At 36.5% G+C, this 18,002-nt stretch overlaps 1 long non-coding RNA gene across 1 annotated transcript; it reads left to right on the top strand.

The window, feature by feature from the left end:
* Window positions 1-3,613: 3,613 nt before the first annotated feature.
* Window positions 3,614-15,811, top strand: LOC111755222 (uncharacterized). Its single transcript, XR_002789791.2, has 3 exons — window positions 3,614-3,675; window positions 5,366-5,439; window positions 15,701-15,811. It is a non-coding gene; the product is annotated as an uncharacterized LOC111755222 (long non-coding RNA).
* Window positions 15,812-18,002: the final 2,191 nt, after the last annotated feature.

Raw genomic sequence — 18,002 nt, 5'->3', positions numbered from 1 at the left:
GCCTCCCACACAGCGGGGATTTACAAGGTATCCATGATCTAGTGCCCAATGGCTCCATGACTGCAGTGGGACCAACCCTGCCTCACTAGAAGCAATTCAAGGGGAATTGCTTTCAGCAAGGGACCCCAAGCTGACTGTGAAGAGGCTTCTGATAAAGCACATCTGCCTGGCAGCATATCTGAGATGTGAAGGCTCAGGATATCCAGCCTCCTCACTAGCCCATACTCGCCAGAGGAAATAGGTTGAAGGTTTTCTGTCTTCCTCCTTCCAAATTAAGAGTCTGGTTAAAATCTCAACTGATTCGGTAACCTTTGGTTACAAAGTCCTGACGTCCTAGATACCAATTTATAAATCCTGATGCTCCCAATAACACCTTTACTCTGGTGTGTGTCCATCGTCTCTGATATCTACCACTCCTGTGGCCTGAGGACACCTCCATGGCCTAACACGGACACAAGTCAGTCCTTTCCAAGTCTCTTAGGCATGGTTCTAGGCATTTTCCTGCATGAGCAAGACACTCTGAATATATAAGAATAACGCATGCTTAAGAGCTGATCGGAGTTCCAGAGTAGAAGCTTTCCCTGCTTTGCTACATCTAATCCCCACATCAACACCATGAAGTAGGTGGTATTGTGGTTCCACATTTTCCCTGGGGAAATAGAGTTAAACCAAACCTAACTGACTTGCTTAAGGTCACAGAGGTAATAAAAGTTAAGAGTCAGAATGCAAATCCAAGCAGGCTGGTTCACTGGTGGGCAAAACCTCACCACTTCCTGCTGACCTGGAATATGAGTTGAACAAATAAATTATAGCTGCTCTTCAGCTTGCCATGTGTTCTAATTAGGGGTTTCAGGGATCCTGCATCATACGCAGAGGGTTTGGGGGTCACAGCAAGTTCCCCAACACTGAACCTTTACTCTGGTGTGTGTCCGTTTCTGATATCTGCCACTCCTATGGCCTGAGGACACCTCCCTGGCCTAATGCTCCCTTTTTAGTTTCCAGAAGTGTGGGGCCTCTGAAATGGTTTGTTTCTTCCTCCTCAATGGACACCCGTGGTCTGTGAAGCTGGATTCAGCCTCTGACTATTTCTCTGTTGCCTGTCCAGCTGTCCTTTTTCTACTTCCTGCAAGGTAAGGGGATCCATGAGATAGGATTGATAGCATCCATAAGGCCGAATTAAATCCTAACTTCAAGCTTCAGGCTTCACAGGGAATTTCTTAGACTTTTCAGTCTGATGAGTGTCATGACCTTGCGTAAGGTGATTTTTCATTTTGTACAATTAGTTCCAGACTCTGTATTGTCCCAAAGATTCAAATTTTTATCCCAAGAGTGTCCCCTTTTGAATTTGTTACAGAAAAATAACATTTCAAGTTGAATGTATCAGGTGGTAGATCATCTATGTTGACACTTACATTCCCTCGTGTTAAGTCCTACGTTGTCATTTTTAATGCTCCAACGTGTTTTTAAAGAAAAGTTGCTTAGAAATTCCTCTATTACTTGGCATTTGCATTTTTTCTAGTTTTTCACTTTTCTACAGAGTAGAAAATAGATTATTTTTGGTTTGCTTTGGCTTATTTACTTCCTTGTAGATAAATTTCCTGATGTGGAATACACTGTCCACAAGATATGAAAAATTTTAACATTTTCTGATACATATCATTTTAATGTTTAAGAGATTCCACAAACTTTACTGTCATCAGCACCGTGTAAGTTTCTCTTTCCTCACAGTTCTGTTAACATTAAGTTTATCATTTTTGTTTGCCTTTTAATAGTTCTAGAATGATAACATTAAGTTGTTTTCATATGCTTTTTTTTTTGAGACAAGTTCTCACTGTGTATTACAGACTGGCCTTGAACTCACTATGTCACTGGGTAGCTCAGGTTGCCCTCAGACTCACAGTGATCCTCCAGCCTCAACCTCCCAAGTGCTGGGCTGATAGGCATGTGCCACCATGTCTGGCTCTTTGTTTTCAAGCTATATACATTTCAATGAAATTATTGTTCTTTCTTTTTTATGGGAATAAAATACCAGTTTTTTGACAATTTGTAAAGGGGAATACAAGACATTTACTCACTACACATTTCTATCAGATCTTGCCTATTCTAAAATAAACATCTAATATTTTTCACATATCTTTAATTTCTACAGCTTTGTGTTATATGTATCAACTATAAATGTCATAGCAATCTAGATATATCCATATTTTCTATCTTAACCTTAAAATATTTTTCATTTCTTTAAAAGCCAGATATTTATGTCATCTTTAAATATGAGATGGCCAGGCTATTGTTCTTTAATTAAAAAAATACTAAGATATTTTTAAAGATGGCAAGTATTATTCTAAGATATTCACTTCCTCTCTATTGTGCTAGTGCTCAAACAAGCAGTGAAATCATTCTGCATTACTGTTTTCATAAGTTAAGTTTATAAAATAAAACAGCTGTGTTACAAGAATTTCTGTTCAATTTTCCTCATTAATTTATTCCAAAAAATATGGACTTGGCACTTAATGTGTTCCAGGCACTATTCTAGTCCACTAGCTATAAACAAACAAACAAACAAACAAACACACTCTCTTGGAGATAAAATTCTGGTAATGGGAAAATAATTTCAAAAATAGGAAACATGTAAGTAAAAAGCAAGATAGCAAGGAGTGATAAGGAGGCTGACAGAAGTGGAAAGCTGAAGTTTTTAGAGGGGGCTTAACAGGCCCTCATTGAGGAGACAACAAGCCTGACTGAGACTGAGGAAGGGAAGGGGAGAAGCATGCAAATGTCTGGAGGGAAGAGGGCTCTGGTAGAAAAAACAGAAGTGTGCAGACACATCAAGCATGTAATTCTAACTGGCCTTAAACACACTACATGACTGAAGCTGCCCTCAAACTCACAGTGATCCTCCTGCCTTAGCCTCCCAAGTGCTGTGATTATAGGTATGCACCACCACACCTGGTTATAACAATTTATTATAGTAACTATATTTCAACATGAGTACTGTATTTTGAATATAATATGCCAACTTTTGCATTTTTGCTTCCCTCTCCCACCACAGTTTTAATAAAATTTATTGTTATTATTTTATACTATTATTATTTAATAAAGATATATATCAAGCCCATTTGCTTTCTTGCTTCTATTTCTTGTCCTTCTGGTGATTTGCCTTGGAGCAAAAAGAATACAGCTAGTAACTACTCAGCTGTACCGTGAAGAACTGGCTAGAAAAATTTAAATTATCGTGGATGGGTTATAATTTTGTCTGTCACTGTGGGATCTGGTCTCTTGTTTTAAAGCATCCTAAGAATACTTTGTTCTATCTTTATGTTTAGTCATGTTGGAGAAAGCAGTTAGATTATCCCATCTCCCCATCTGGTACAGTAAAGAAAACTCATCTGCTTGGCTTACTCTGTGTGAGAGAGAATTTAAATTCTTAAGTTATTTGTGATTTAGTTAAGTAATTAAATCTTGCTTCTCCCCAACTTTGTCCTGGGGACCTGTGTTCCCTTACAATTATGAGCTTAATTACTCAGAACAGTGAAAAAGTTCTGCATCATACAACGAAGTCATAAATTGTAGAAGAGTAGATTTCTAAATGAATTTCATTTGTTCTTCCCATTATAGCATGTGTTTGATGATCTCAGTGGCTCAGTATCTTTGTCCTGCGTTCGAGATCGCACTGGGGTAAGAAGTATTTATTTCGGTCTAGTAAGGGGATGTAGATTGGGAGTGGAAGCACTAAATCTCATTACTTTCTGAAACCATTTTCAGCTTCAGTTGAAGCAAATGCATGTTGTTTGCAGGACAGACTTTCAGGAAGTTGTTGGTTTGGTTTTGGTTTAAAACTGGAGACATTTTTTACCACCTTCTTCCATAATAGGAAGATAGACTTGTTTGTTTGTTTGTCTGTTTTTTTTTTTTTTTTTTTTGAGTTAGGGTCTCATTATGTAAATTCGGGGTGGCTTTGAACTCACTATGTAATCCAGGCTGACCATGAATTTGCAATGATCCTTCTGCCTCAGCCTCCTGAGTGCTGGGATTACAGGTGTGCACAACCACACCCAGCTAAAATAGACACTTTTAATCTTTATTAGCTCCTTAGTATCAAAATGAGCAAGCAGAAGAAAGGGAATACAGTGCTGTGTGCTGAGATAATACTTGGAAAAATCTCTGTGAGGAAGCAGGAAAGAGCACATTACACATCTTAGCATTTGTACCCCTAAATTGTGTGTTTTTCCTGTATTTTTTCCCACAGTTGTGTTAAAGGACTGTGGTACCTTTGGGCCCCTGGGTGTTCAACTCCGTTATCCCTGTCTATTTAAAAAAGAAGTACCACCAAGACTATGGAATAGAGGAAGGCAGTCAGCTCCTTATCCTTCCTTTTATGTATGTGGCACCCTGCTAAGACAGTGTGTTCAAGATAAATGGATCTCAGGTCTTGAATCAGGGTTTGGTTCTGTTATCTGCCTAATAGAGGGAAGGGGCCCTGTCACATGCCTCCTCATATTTCAGTGATCATAGCTTTGAGTCACATGATAGCTATATTAGAAGTTTAAAGAAATACATTTTGGTTTTGAAAAACAAGTGCTTATTTTAATTAGTTTTTAAGTTTCCAGTAGAATTTTTATAAAGCTTGTTTCAGTTTCTTCTAAAATTTGAGTTATAACTCCAGTTTTTACAATTTATCCATTTGGGTATCTCTGAGATTTCTTTTATAGCTTTTTCAGGTTCCTTAGACTCCCATACTAATCTAACCAAGATCTTTTTCTATTGTATACATTTTATAAACAAATAATTATTTATAAAATGAACTTCATGGAGAACTAACAGCGGAAAGACAGGATAGGCAAATATATGTGACACAGTAACCTCTATGAGAACACCCACAGTAATCTATATAGGCAGAAAAATGAGATGGTTCTTGCCTGATAATATCTTGTAATGATTTGGATACAAGGTAGTTAAATCCTTCCTTTATTGCAATGTATATTTGAGTACCTTTGTTGCACTACCTCAATTGAGAAGGGGTAACATCTCAACAAAGTGAGTTGAGTTTAATGTTCTATATTTGAATCCATAGAGTATGAGATCTAGGCCCTTTATACATTCACTGGTGGGTGACACATTGTCTTTTATTTAATTTTTTGTTGTTGTTGTTGTTGGTACTTGGGATCAAACTCACGAACTCACACTTGCCAGGCAGGCACTTGTGCCACTGAGCTAAATCCCTGGTCCTCTTCATTTTTTAAAAAATATACTGCAATATAGACTGCTCCAAAGTGAACAATCTTACAGGTGCGATTTAGTCTCATAATATGTCAACATGTCATTGGAATATCTTTATTATTGACAGAGTGCTTTTGTTTCTCTCCAGGTTATTCTAGTCTTGACTACCTTCCATGTACCACTGGTAATTATGACCTTTGGACAGTCCAAGTTATATCGGAGGTGAAATTACTAATATATACATATATTAGAGATTTTTGACTAACACATTAAGAATATACCCGCCTCCTTCTTTGTACATAGAGGAGTCTAATGGTTGATTGAAAAGATATTCCAGCCATCATCAGACTGTCACAATCAGCAAACCTCTTAATGTGTATTTAGCAGCCTGAATGCTCATACTTCCAGGGAGATTTGGTTCGACCTGAGAGGGAAAACAGTAAAGAAAGATGAAAGAAGAGTCCATGGGAATGGGTGTTCATATTAATTTACTTAGACACTTAATTTAAAAGAAGGTAACATGGATTTTATGCCTCTTTAACAGAAAGTGTTTTATTTTATTTTATTTTTAAGAGAATAAAACCAAGCAAAATAAAACAGAATAAAGCCAATCAAAACAAACCAGTATAAGTGACACAGGATTTCAAAACAGTACAAAATCAACAATGGTTACCATAATCCCACTTCTTTTCTTCAAAGTAGCTGCAGATACCTTCAGACATGGTAAAAATCAAACAAAAAGAAAAGAATAACACTAATAAAAACAAAACAATGAATGCAATACAAGACTTCAAAACAAGACCAGTAGTAAATCCAAAATGGCTACCATGCCACCAGATATAATAAAACCAAACAGAATAAAACCCAACCCCCAAAACAATGAAAATGATACAAGACTTCAAAACAAGAAAAGAGGGAGTTAACAATGGCTGCCACTTTCAGAAGGAGATTCCCCCATAGATGATACATTACATATTGTTATCCTCTGAATAGATGATCAGACTACCAGCTTTAGACCTGCGAAGTTACTGAAGCACTAAACACTGCAAGCATTAAATTGTAAGTTATCTCAATAGCTATCGTCACAGCCTGGATCATCAGATCACTTATGGGAGTGTGATGGGGGGTGTGGGTGGGAGTTGACTCTTCTTGTTACCCAGCCTATGCATTGGAAGGGGCTGGCATCTGGCTCTCCGCACAGTGGCCCATGCATGGCATGGATTCACAGGGAGGGCTTGCTTCTTAGTGACTTCTTGTTCTCTTTCCCAACAGTCCAAGAATGGCCAGAGAATTTTTTTTAAATATCCCTGATATTAAAATCTTAATTGAACCTCTCAAACACATTATTAATAAAATATTGAAGTCCAGACAGATTGTTTCTCTATCTCAGATTCACAGGTGATCTGTTTAAGGGAAGGAGCAGGTTCTCAGGTCAGATCAACCAGAGCACTCAATAGCGTTCACACTAATAATGGCAATGGGAACGTGTTTTCTGTGACATTCATGTTTGAGAGTTGTTTTCTTGGCAGCACAGCTTCATTAAATAGTAGATTCATTCCTTAACAATAAGATTCAAGATCAGCTAACTCCCCCAAAATTACTGATTATCTTTATAATTTTTGTGTCTAGCCCATCCCCCCCAAGAAACCTAAAGAAATAACAACATCCCAAAAATAATGAATGCTATCCCAGGGCCAGAGTGCATCTAGAGAATCATGTTGGTTTATAAGGGTTCTTATTTATTCATCCCTAACTATATTCCCAGTTTGTTTTTTTTTTATTGTAACACAATGTCTTGCTAAGTCACTAAGTGCCCAGCCAAGCTCTAACTTTCAGTCTTCCTGCCTCATCCTCCAGAGAGCTAGCACTATAGACATTTACCACCATGCAGCTTCTAAGGGTTCTTTATTCAACTGTTGATCTTGGCCCGTGTGGGAGGGAACCCATGCTGAAGCTCTGAAATGAATCTTTCCACCTTCCCAAATAGATAAAGTCCTTCACAGCTACTCCTGGGCCTGGAGCCAGAGCTCCCTGCCCTTCAACATGTTGCTGTTGGCTTAAAATGAACTTATATTTACCTTGAGGCCAAGACAGAACTGCAGCCGTGGAATTGCTGTAAGCTCTGTGGAGGCAAAGTTCTTGCCTACCTTGGATTCCCCATCAGCTCTGCAAATAACTGACACATAGTAAACAGACAGTAAATGTTAATTGAATGAATTAATGCTTTGGCTTCTCCATAATTGTAGCCCAATAATATATTTTTGTTTCTTTTATATGGTATTAATAATGTATTACAGAATCCTAATGCTAGAAAGGGCTACAAGAGGTGCTTTGTTTATTCAATTAGACTAGTAGTCAAATCATTTCAGATGTATGAAATCTCTCATTTTAGAAGTAAAAATGTATTTGAAACTTTGTAACTTTATTTTAATAACTCTATAGTGTTTATGAATCCTTGCTGTTATGAAGTCTCTCCACATATTGCAGTTTTCCTTGCCAATCTATCTTATAAAAACAATATAATCATATTATAAAACTTTTGGAAAGTCTACAGGAAAGAAAAAATTCACCCTGCAATATAGTGTAATCTTAATTTATTTATAGTTTATTATATTAATGTTCCCTTTTAATGTTATAGCATATGGCTGGATAGTTTTGGGAAGCAACAAAATAGCAATAAGCTGCCAGGTTTTCTTGGCAAGTAGGCGTGAGATTGAACCTCAGTAGAATGAACCTGGGAAAGTGATTTAAGCTCTTGAATCTTTTCTGTTATCTATAAAAGAACAAAAATGCCAGGCTTGCTCACATAAGTCTAATCTTATTACTCTTGAGAGACTGAGAGACAAAAGGATGATAAGTTCAAGCCCACCTCCCACAATTTAGCAACTTAGTGAGACCTTCTGTTTCAAAATAAAAACTTGAAAATGGGCCGGGGATATAGTTCAGTTTTAAGGTTCTGATTTCAATCCCTATTATTGAAATCAGAAAGGAGAGGAAGGAAGAAGACAGGGAGGGAAAAAGAGAAGGAAATACTGCCCATCTCAGAACTGTTGCTTGAACTTTCTGCTGTGTCTTGGGATGGAGTAAGAGCTTGGTGCTGTTAGCTGCTGCCACCGATGGCACATAGCCATCATATATTGGCACTGCCATACTGGTTGTTAGAATGACTCAAGTTGGTAAAAAGTAATTGCCTAACCCCAAACTCTTCCACAGCTTCTACACCCCACCCCACCAACACTAACACTTGGTATCATGCACTACACGCATTCTGATGAGTCAGTGCTCATACTGCGCTCTCTACTAGTAACCCCTCATTTTTGTTAGATTGACATAATTTACTTAATCATCACTCCATTGAACAATTAGATTATAGCTAATTTTTTCACTGTAACTAATGCTACTGTGATAACTGTTATAAATACATGTGTCATAAAGGATGCTCATTTCCAGTGAGTATTATTAGTTGCAAATGAAGACCCTGCTCTCTTTGATACCTGTATGTTTTTGAGGCAATTTATTGAATTGTCTTCCCTTTTCTGGTGAACTAACCTATACCTAATGCATAAGCCATTTTTGATTTTTAATTGCCTTCTGAATTTACTTATTCTGTACATTGTTCTTTGGTTATGTGCATGGAATTAGACCTAACTTTATGAAACAGACTCATAGGAGTGGAAGCGTTTTCACAACTTTTTCCCATTTTTTTGCTTTTCAATATTGTACTTAAGACTAAACAATACCAAAACAACCATCATCTGTTACTGTGTAAATACCACCATCTAGTCCACCATCAGTCATTGTATTCTTTGTTCTTTGGAGACTCTTCTTTCCTAACATATACTTTACTAGAGAGCAATCTTTGTTTCTGATACATGTTACAAAAGGTATTTTCTTCATGTGGCACAGTGGTATTGTTGTTTTAAGGTACTGAATATTTTCTCTTCCCTGGTGTGAAAAAAAATCAGATTTTTTTCTCTTTCTGAGTTTAGGTAGAAACCATAAAATGCCTTGTTACTTCCTTCATTGGGTCGGGTTGGCAAAAATGACTCAAGTAAATGAAAAAGACAAAAAAAAGTTTTTGAATCTAGGAGCCACAGGCACCTGGTGCTTCAAAAATGGAAAAGGAAAGGGACCAGTTTCATCACATGTAGCCTCCATGTGCTTCTGTTCCCAGTTACAGATAAAACAACTGCTAGATTCACTGTCAACACCAAAATAAATAAATAAATAAATGTTTCACAGTCCTGGCCCGGCTGGGTGGCACACATGTAACCCCAGCAGTCAGGAAGCTGAGGTATTAGGCCATAAGTTCAAAGCCAACCTGCACTACATAATTTAGAATCAAAACCAGCCTTAACTTCATAGGGAGCCCCTGTCTCAAAAACTTTAAATACATACACTTTGTAGACTCTTCAGATTTTCACAGTATCGACTGTATCATTTATTGGGTTATCTTTGTCTACTAAACCTTAAATGATCAAAGGCTTATTTAGAATACAAATAAAAGATAGCTAAGCTTGTGTCACTTGCTATGTGTGGTAAGGTATAAAGGCTCACAAGAATAGATGGAAGTTGTGTGTGTTGCATATACAGAGTTAGAAGAGATGCCCAGGTTTTATGTTCTAAAAACAACTGTTGCATTTAGAGATAATAGAATGCCAAGGACATTAATGATTAGACAGAATTGAGAGAATATATTAATACCATCAATCTAAAGGAACTATGTTGGAGTATCAGTACAAATTGTAATTCTCTATATTAATTTGTGTAATAGATTATACAGTATATTTATCTCTCACTTGCAAATATGAAGTTTAAAAATAAACTAATTATATTTCAGGTGATAATTTGATTTGGAGCAGGTAAAAAATATTTTCATCTTTTTGTTTTATGGCTTGTCAAATTAACTTTTCAGTGTTAATATCTACTTAGTGATATAAATGTAAGCATTATTCTCCACCAAAATTCTGCACCCACTCATTGCAAAACTGGTGGGTCATTTCTGGTTTTCATTTTCTGTTAAGAGTTGATCAGACTTTGAAAACTATAAGGGTATCTCTAAGAGATTTTACATAAAAATTTATTCCATAATCAAGTTTTTTAGGCTGTTATTTGAGTTTTTAAAAACAACATAAAGATAACACAGTTGTACAACAGGCTGCTGGTGCAGAAAACTTCTTCAGACATTGTATGACAGCAGTGATACACTCAGCTCATTTTTTACTGTGGTATATTACTGACAATGACCGCATATTTCAAATACAAGGTTAGCATGAATTAAATGTACAAAACATATTTTCCTGCTTTTTTAAAAAAAAAACTTTAAATGTATGATGTTGGCAGATTTCCTTTAATACAACTTTTACAGACTGTTTTATCAGGCAAAGCAAAATATTTAAAGATCTCAGATGCTTATATTCCTTTGATTAAAAGTTCTGTGTGGTTTATGTGTGTATCTTATTTTCTTTAATTTTTCACTTGTATTTTCAAAATTTCTACAGAAAGCATGAATTTTCAATAATGAAAAAACAAAATATTAAAATGTATTGACAAAATACAACATGTCAGTGAGAAAACAAACTGAAATATTGGGAATTAGATTTTATGTGAATTTAAAGTCTGCCATTGTAACCTGGCAGGTATTTCCAGTCCATGATTGCTCTGGTATATTTGAGTAACGTTCATCCTCCTCTTTGGCATTTTAACTAGAAACTTCAATGCTTTTGGCTCTCCTTGTTTGTGATAGCTATGTACTATAAAGTTACCACAAACACTGGATTAGTAATTACTGAACCATTCTTTCTAGGGTAAATTTAGGGTTAGTTTTCTGCAAGTCTTCAGGCACATTTGTCAACTGATTAATACATAACCATATTTTGTATATATTTCTCTTCAAAAAATAGATAACTACTCAATATTATATATATATATATATATGTATGTATGTATATTTGCTTTGTTTAAATTGAACTGATGGCCAATAGCACCAATAGCACTATAACCTTTGCCCAAATGAAGACTGTCTAACCAAAGTATTTCCTTTAGGAGGCATAGCAAAGTCTTCTTATGCTTACATTAAATAGCATGTCAACACTTCACATACAGGCCATTTTAAACAGTAGTATTACCAGTAGAAAGTGCAAAAATGTGACAACATGGTACTAAATAGGCCACACTAATCATACTTATTTACAGCATAAAAACTGAGAAAAGAGGATGAAACATCCTTTTTTGACTTCAGTTGGGAACACATGCATTGGGTGACTCTGGGTTTTTGTTACCTCATGAATGTCTCCAATAACTCTGAAAGTACCATGGGTATTTGTTTTTGGGGTCACAAATGATTTTGAGCTAGTAGGCAAATTTACAAATACAGAATTGTGAATAATGAGGGTCAAACTGTATAAGCTTTCCCAATGAAAACTACAAAGCTTTTTACTTTTATGTTATACTTTTAGTGGTTTAATCATGATAATAGAAATAAGGGTAGAAGGGGATAGGCTTAAAGAGTTTTGAAGTGCTTGTTAGAAAAAGCCTAGACTGCTGTGAATGAAATTTTAAAGGTGATTCTGTTGAGGACTCAGAAAGAAAAAAAGGAGATATAGAAAAAGCATCTCTCAAAGTACACCTAAGTAACCCATGACAATGTGTTAGTAAAACTGTGGACAATAAAGAATATCATAATGATGTTTAAGAAATGGAGCACACATTTTTGGACAGTGGGGAAAAAACTGTTATGAAGTGGCAAAGAATTTGGCTGAATTGTGTTCATGTTGTAGTGTTTCTTAGAAAGTAGAATTTACAAGTGTTGACATTGAAATTTAAACTAGGCATGATGGTAAACACCTGTAATCCCAACATCTGGGAGGCTGAAGCAAAGGATCACCATGAGTTTGAAGCCAGCCTGAGTTACATAGTAGGTTCAAGCCTAGTCTGAACTACATAGGAGGCTCCTGTCTTTAAAAAAAGAAAAAAAGAGAGGAGAGTAACTTTAAACTAGGCATTGTGGTGCATGCCTGTAATCCTAGAATTCTGGGAAGCTAAGGCAGAAAAATCACAAGTTCAAGCCCAGATTGGGCAATTTAGTGATTCAGTGAGACCCTGTCTCAAAACAAAATAAAACAATTTAGAGACACTGCTCAATCCAGAGCAATACTCAGTACTGCAAAAAGAGAAATTGGAAAGTTGACTGCAGAGATTTTTAATCAAGGTGTTGAAGGTACAGCTTGACTCTCCCTATTAGTAAAATCCAAGGAGAAAAATTACTCGAAGACAATTATTAAGCAAAAGGGATAAAGAACTTAAAAGATCCTCAGCCTACTCATTTCACAAAAATTGTGAACACTAAGGATGTGGTCAAGACGCCATTTGATAAACAGGTTAGTATGTGTAAAGCCACAAACTTAATCACCTAGCAGGAAGACTTGTCAGTTTGAACTTAAGAGGAAGGAGAGAGAAAGAAATGGAAGAAGAGTCACATTTCTTGAGTTTGTGAATATGTACTGTTCTTCAAAACAAGAGAAGGATGGTCCTCAAAGTAATTTAGAGATCAAGGCTGCCTCTTTAGTTTCAAAATGGAGGAAAGAGGCATCATCTTGCTTTCAGTAGGCCAAGTGGCTTTCACCCTGATTGTAGGGGTCCAGCACCTGCCTAGCAAAGTGGATTTTCAGGGCAGAGCCTTAAACCAGTGAGTATTATTCTTGAGCCTTTATGTCTTATAGAATTCACCTTGTGGGAGCTGGGGATTAAGCTCGGTGGTGTAAGTGCCTGCCTGGCAAATGTGAAGTCATGAGTTCAATCCCTGGTACCAAAAAAAAAAGGGATTTGCCTTGTGGATTAGACACTCTTGGGATCCCTTTTCTTCTTTCCCATTTCTCCCTTTTGGAATGGAAATATCTATCCCTTGTATGGCTTATTTTATTTTTGAAGCCCATAGCTAGTTTGGTTTCATAGGTTCACAACTAGAGAAGGGTTTGCTTCAGGGTGAACCATTTCTTGAGTCTCAATCATATCTGATTCAGACGATACTCAGGTGACACTATGGATTTTTCAACTTTGGAACTGATAGTAGAATGAGTTAAGACTTTGGGGGCTGTTAGAACATGATGAATCTCACGTGTAAGAAGGGCATGAGTTTTGTGAGACCAGGGATAGAATGCTATTGACTGAATGTTTGTGTCCCCCAAATTCATATGTTAAAATCCAGTGTGGTGGTATTAGGCCTTTGATAGCTGATTACAGCATGAGAGCTGAACCCTCATAAATGATACCATTCTCATTATAAAAGAGAACCCAGAGAACTCCCTTGGCCTTTCTGCCTTATATGGTTGCAGTGACAAGATGTCAATTTTTAAACCAGAAAGTGGACACACAGCAGATACCAAATTTGCTGGTGTGCTAATGTGAGATTTCCCGGCCTCCAGAAGTAGGAAAAATAAAAATCTACTGTTTGTATGCCACCCCACCTGAGATGTTTTGTTGTAACCCAAATGGATTAAGACAAGCATTACTCTACCTATATTTTTATTATAGTATTATTGTCTTGAATTATAAACATGCAAATTTATGTTCATACACTACAGATATACACAGAAGTTAAATTTATTTTTGGAAACTAGAAGGATAGAGATATTTGGACTAATTCATAGAATCATTAATAAAAGACTTATTTCTAAAATATATTATTTAAAAAATAAAAATTTTAAAACTTCAGAAAATATATTTCAATGGTTAGCTTATCATTTGACTGCTGTTTATCATCCTATGTCATAGGGAGTTTGAAAAGTAATTTCAGTTTTCAAGATATTTTATTTACTGCATCTTCATAATGCATGTTATATTCATGTTCATACTGATAGAAAAATAAAGTTATTTTTAAACAAAGTCTTGTATTAAAATGCTATATATCTCTAGAACAAAAACATCCTTGAAAGAGTGCTGCTTAACTCCCAGCAGGTGATGCAGTCCCTTTTCTCCATGTGTTTAACTGGCTACGGTACCAGATGGTTGCTGCAGTTGATTTTTGTTTTATTCATGTTGCTTTTTCTGAAGGGCAGGGTTATGTTTGTTGTGCCAAGTTCTTAAAAAGCAAGAAGCCTTGCCAATAGGTTTGTTGAGTTCCCTGGGGATGTCACAAAGGAGAGGAGATTTGTAAATCAGTGATAATCAAGCTGCTGCAACCCTTTGGAAGACTGGTGTGTGCCCTGCAGAGCTGGGAATTGTTGATGTACATCTTTGCTGGCTGTCAGGAAGATAAGAACAAAATGTATTCCAAAACCAAAGATAAGATAATCTAGGCATCTGTTGGGTGGCGCCCAGACACTATTTTATTTATCTAGGAATTTTCTCTGTGCTTGTGCTTAGGAAAGTGATGAGTCATTCAGACAGTATAAAGATGTATACTTTCTTTGGTGTACTGTCAGGAACCTGTACAGACAAGCACCCACATGTCCCTCCTGTCTCCAGCTTCTTAGGTGATCTCTATTGACAGATCACAAACTAGTAAAAGGGAGGAAAAAGGTAGATTATAAGGAAAGAACCCCTCATAGTTGAAAGTAGTATCTAGTTTAAGGGTTAGAATTGGACTGTGGTTTCAGTTTCATCTTTACTCCACTTTTGATAATTTTCTGCTCATGAAGCTTCTGTGACACAAGGGAGTTGGAAAAGATTTTCTCGTCAGTTCCTCACATCTCTCATGTTTTATCATTTTTGATTCTCTGTTGAAGCTGCTACCAAAGTTTTTATTATCCTTTTAAGTGATAAATTCTATCAGTGAAGACCATTGCAGATTGTGTTTATTACTAGGCAACTACCGCAGTGCACAGTGGTCTTCACTGATGGATACTTAAATTTAATACATAGTAAGATTTAGCATTCTGTGTCATGCTTGGAGTGGAAGAGGGGCAGGGAGAAAAGGGGAAATAAAATGTATTAAGATGTGTTATACGTACCAGCTCCCCACAATGAATACACTATAAACATAACTAATAAAAAAATTTTAAATAATTTTTAAAGAGAGATATCCTTTCAGAGTAGCTAGCTGCTGATATCATTTCTAAAATTCTAAATATGGATTAAAATGACTCTCAAATATGTTGTTGGAATGAACTTTTAAGAAAAGTTCTGAGAAACCAAGAATTGAGGTTGGTAGTTTGTTTTTCCTAGTGATGTTTTGTGGCTGCATACATTAAAAACTTGTGCCAATAGAAAAATGATTATTTTATTTAACTTACAGCTTTATAGTAAGCACCATGGATTGATGAATTGGTTAGGAGGCCTTTGACTTCATTTAGCAGAGCTTCCAACTCAAGCTGGCTTGAGATTTTCCTCATTGGCTTAAAATAGTCCCTACTCTTTCTGGCCCCAATCATTCAGGCTAATCAGGTCTTCACTGGAAAAGATCATGAGACCAAAATAGAAACTGAGTGGGAATCCAGTATCCATGACTACTGCCCTCTATATTTGCCTCTTTTTTTCCCTTCAGTGAAGATTATGGAAAAAACTTTAAGGATATTAAAAATCTCATCAATAACACCTTCATTCGTACTGAATTTGGCATGGCAATTGGTCCTGAGAATTCTGGAAAGGTGAGACTCCTATACACGGAAAACTGATGTTCAGTGGCACATGTAGTACAGCTAGATGTTATTCTTGAATTATTCAGTGATGCACAGTATTCTATTTTAGTTTATAGTATTGCTATATTTGAAAATTAAGTATAGTTTATTTAATACTGAACACAAAAGAATGGAATTCAGCACATAGATTTCTGTTTTTACTCCCTGGCCAAAATGTACCAAAATCCTTCATACTTATGAAATAGTTGTTTAGCATTACAATATGTAGTCCTGCAACAACATTTTAGTCTTCTGCAAAATTGACCAGCCTCAGAATTGCAAGTATGATGTCCTAGCTTAATTCAGCATGGCACATTTTGGTAAGACTAAGATTTGAGGAGTAGAATGAAACAACTAATCTGTATTTATAACTCTTCTTACTTTTGGAACTAAAATATTCATGATTGTTATCTGGTAAAAATGGTACAAGAACTTTCTGTGCTAAATCTGACCTTTCGTCTTCTTGATCAGGTGTATTAACAGCAGAGGTATCTGGAGGAAGTCACAGAGAAAGAATCTTTAGGTCATCAGATTTTGCAAATAACTTCGTGCAAACAGATCTCCCTTTTCATCCTCTGACTCAGATGATGTGTATCCCTCATAATTCTGATTACCTTTTAGCTCTCAGCACTGAAGTATGTCTCGTTGAAGAATTTGGCTTATAGTCCCAAAATGTATTGTCTCAAAAGGGTTCTAGGGACTGGAGATTTAGCTCAGCAGTATAAGCGCCTGCCTTGCAAGCATGTGGTCATGAGTTCAATCCCTGATACTGATTTAAAAACAAAAGGATTCTATAGATAATGCTTTTATATTGGACTTCTTTCTGTTCTCCTTACACAAGAAGTATGTATTTTTTTCATCTTTTTCCCACTTGGTTAAAGTTATAATTTCTGTATGCCATCTGTTCCAGATAATTGTGATGTATAGTTGCCATAATTATTCATGTAAATAAATGTGTGCTGTTGGAGTAAGGAGGTATAAAATAGTTAAGGTACAAGTATAAATTGTCAAATTGCTAATATTGTTACTGTTCCTTTCCCATGATCAAGCAATCTTTATTTTTTTCTTTTCTGTGAATTTCTTAGTATATATAAAACCATGCCGATTTCTGTATTAGATAACTAAAATCTCAAATCCCTGCACTTCTTACCACATTCCTGACCCTTCCCCCAGAGACCACTGTCCCTGCGAAGCCATCCTGCCTTTCTGAAAGTTCTTTAAGGAGCACAGTAGTTTTTCGTTTCCTGGAGGATCAGTCTCCTGTCCTGGAGTTAGGGGCCCATGGCTACATGGCCAGATTGTGATAATCACAACTGCCTTTGTGTTTATGTGGCTTTTCTCTTCAAAGTTCTTCATATGGTCTTCCTTTGTATGAAATGCCTGAGAAGCTTGGTGACCTACAATTCTCCAGGTTCCAATTTAAATATAACAAATTGGTCACTTCTTTGTAGAGCAGCTATGTTTTTAACAAGCTCCCGAAGTGGGACTGTGCTCTAAAATTTGAAAACCATTGCTGTGCAGACTGTTCTGGGAACAGAAACAAGACCACCAAATGTGGGCCAGTTAGCCTAAGCAAATGTGGCAGAGGGAAGGCATCAGAAGAGAGGTCCTGGTACTGGGCCTTCTATAGGAAGATGTTTGAGTAGAGGTATGGCTGGGGACACTGCAACAGGTCCATAAAAGTACGGAGTATGGAAAGATGAACATACTACTCCTGTAGTATAGTAGGGTACAAATAGAAAGGGACGTGTAAAAATGTAGGAGATTGGTCATTCTTATTTTAGGAAAGGAAATTGTTCTGGATGATAAAGAGGGAGTTATTCTTTCAAACGTCAAGTGGATATGATACAAAGTAAATGAAAATGAAATTCCCAAACTAGATGAGGGGAAAAAAGGAAATCATAAAACATAAAAAGTCATTGGAATAAAAAAGGAACTGAAAATCATTCAGTATGGTGAGACATTAAGAGGTTAACAAAGCACCCTCTACATTTTACTTGACTTTTCCACCTTAGTTAATAAAATGATTGTCCCACTCATATACAACAGAGTTGAGGCCGTGGTGGAGAATCACCAAAGAAATATTACAGATTACAACTTTATCTTAAATGACTAAGTTTCTTCTGCAAGAAGTAAACCCATTGCTTGTCATGCCAATGGAGTTTTGTG

This window comes from Cavia porcellus, unplaced genomic scaffold, assembly GCF_034190915.1.
Source record: "Cavia porcellus strain 051 isolate PalLab524CR breed Dunkin Hartley unplaced genomic scaffold, mCavPor4.1 scaffold_6, whole genome shotgun sequence".
Lineage (NCBI taxonomy): Eukaryota > Metazoa > Chordata > Mammalia > Rodentia > Caviidae > Cavia > Cavia porcellus.
The sequence above is the reverse complement of the archived record's forward strand: the minus strand, read 5'-3'. Positions and strand labels throughout refer to the sequence as shown.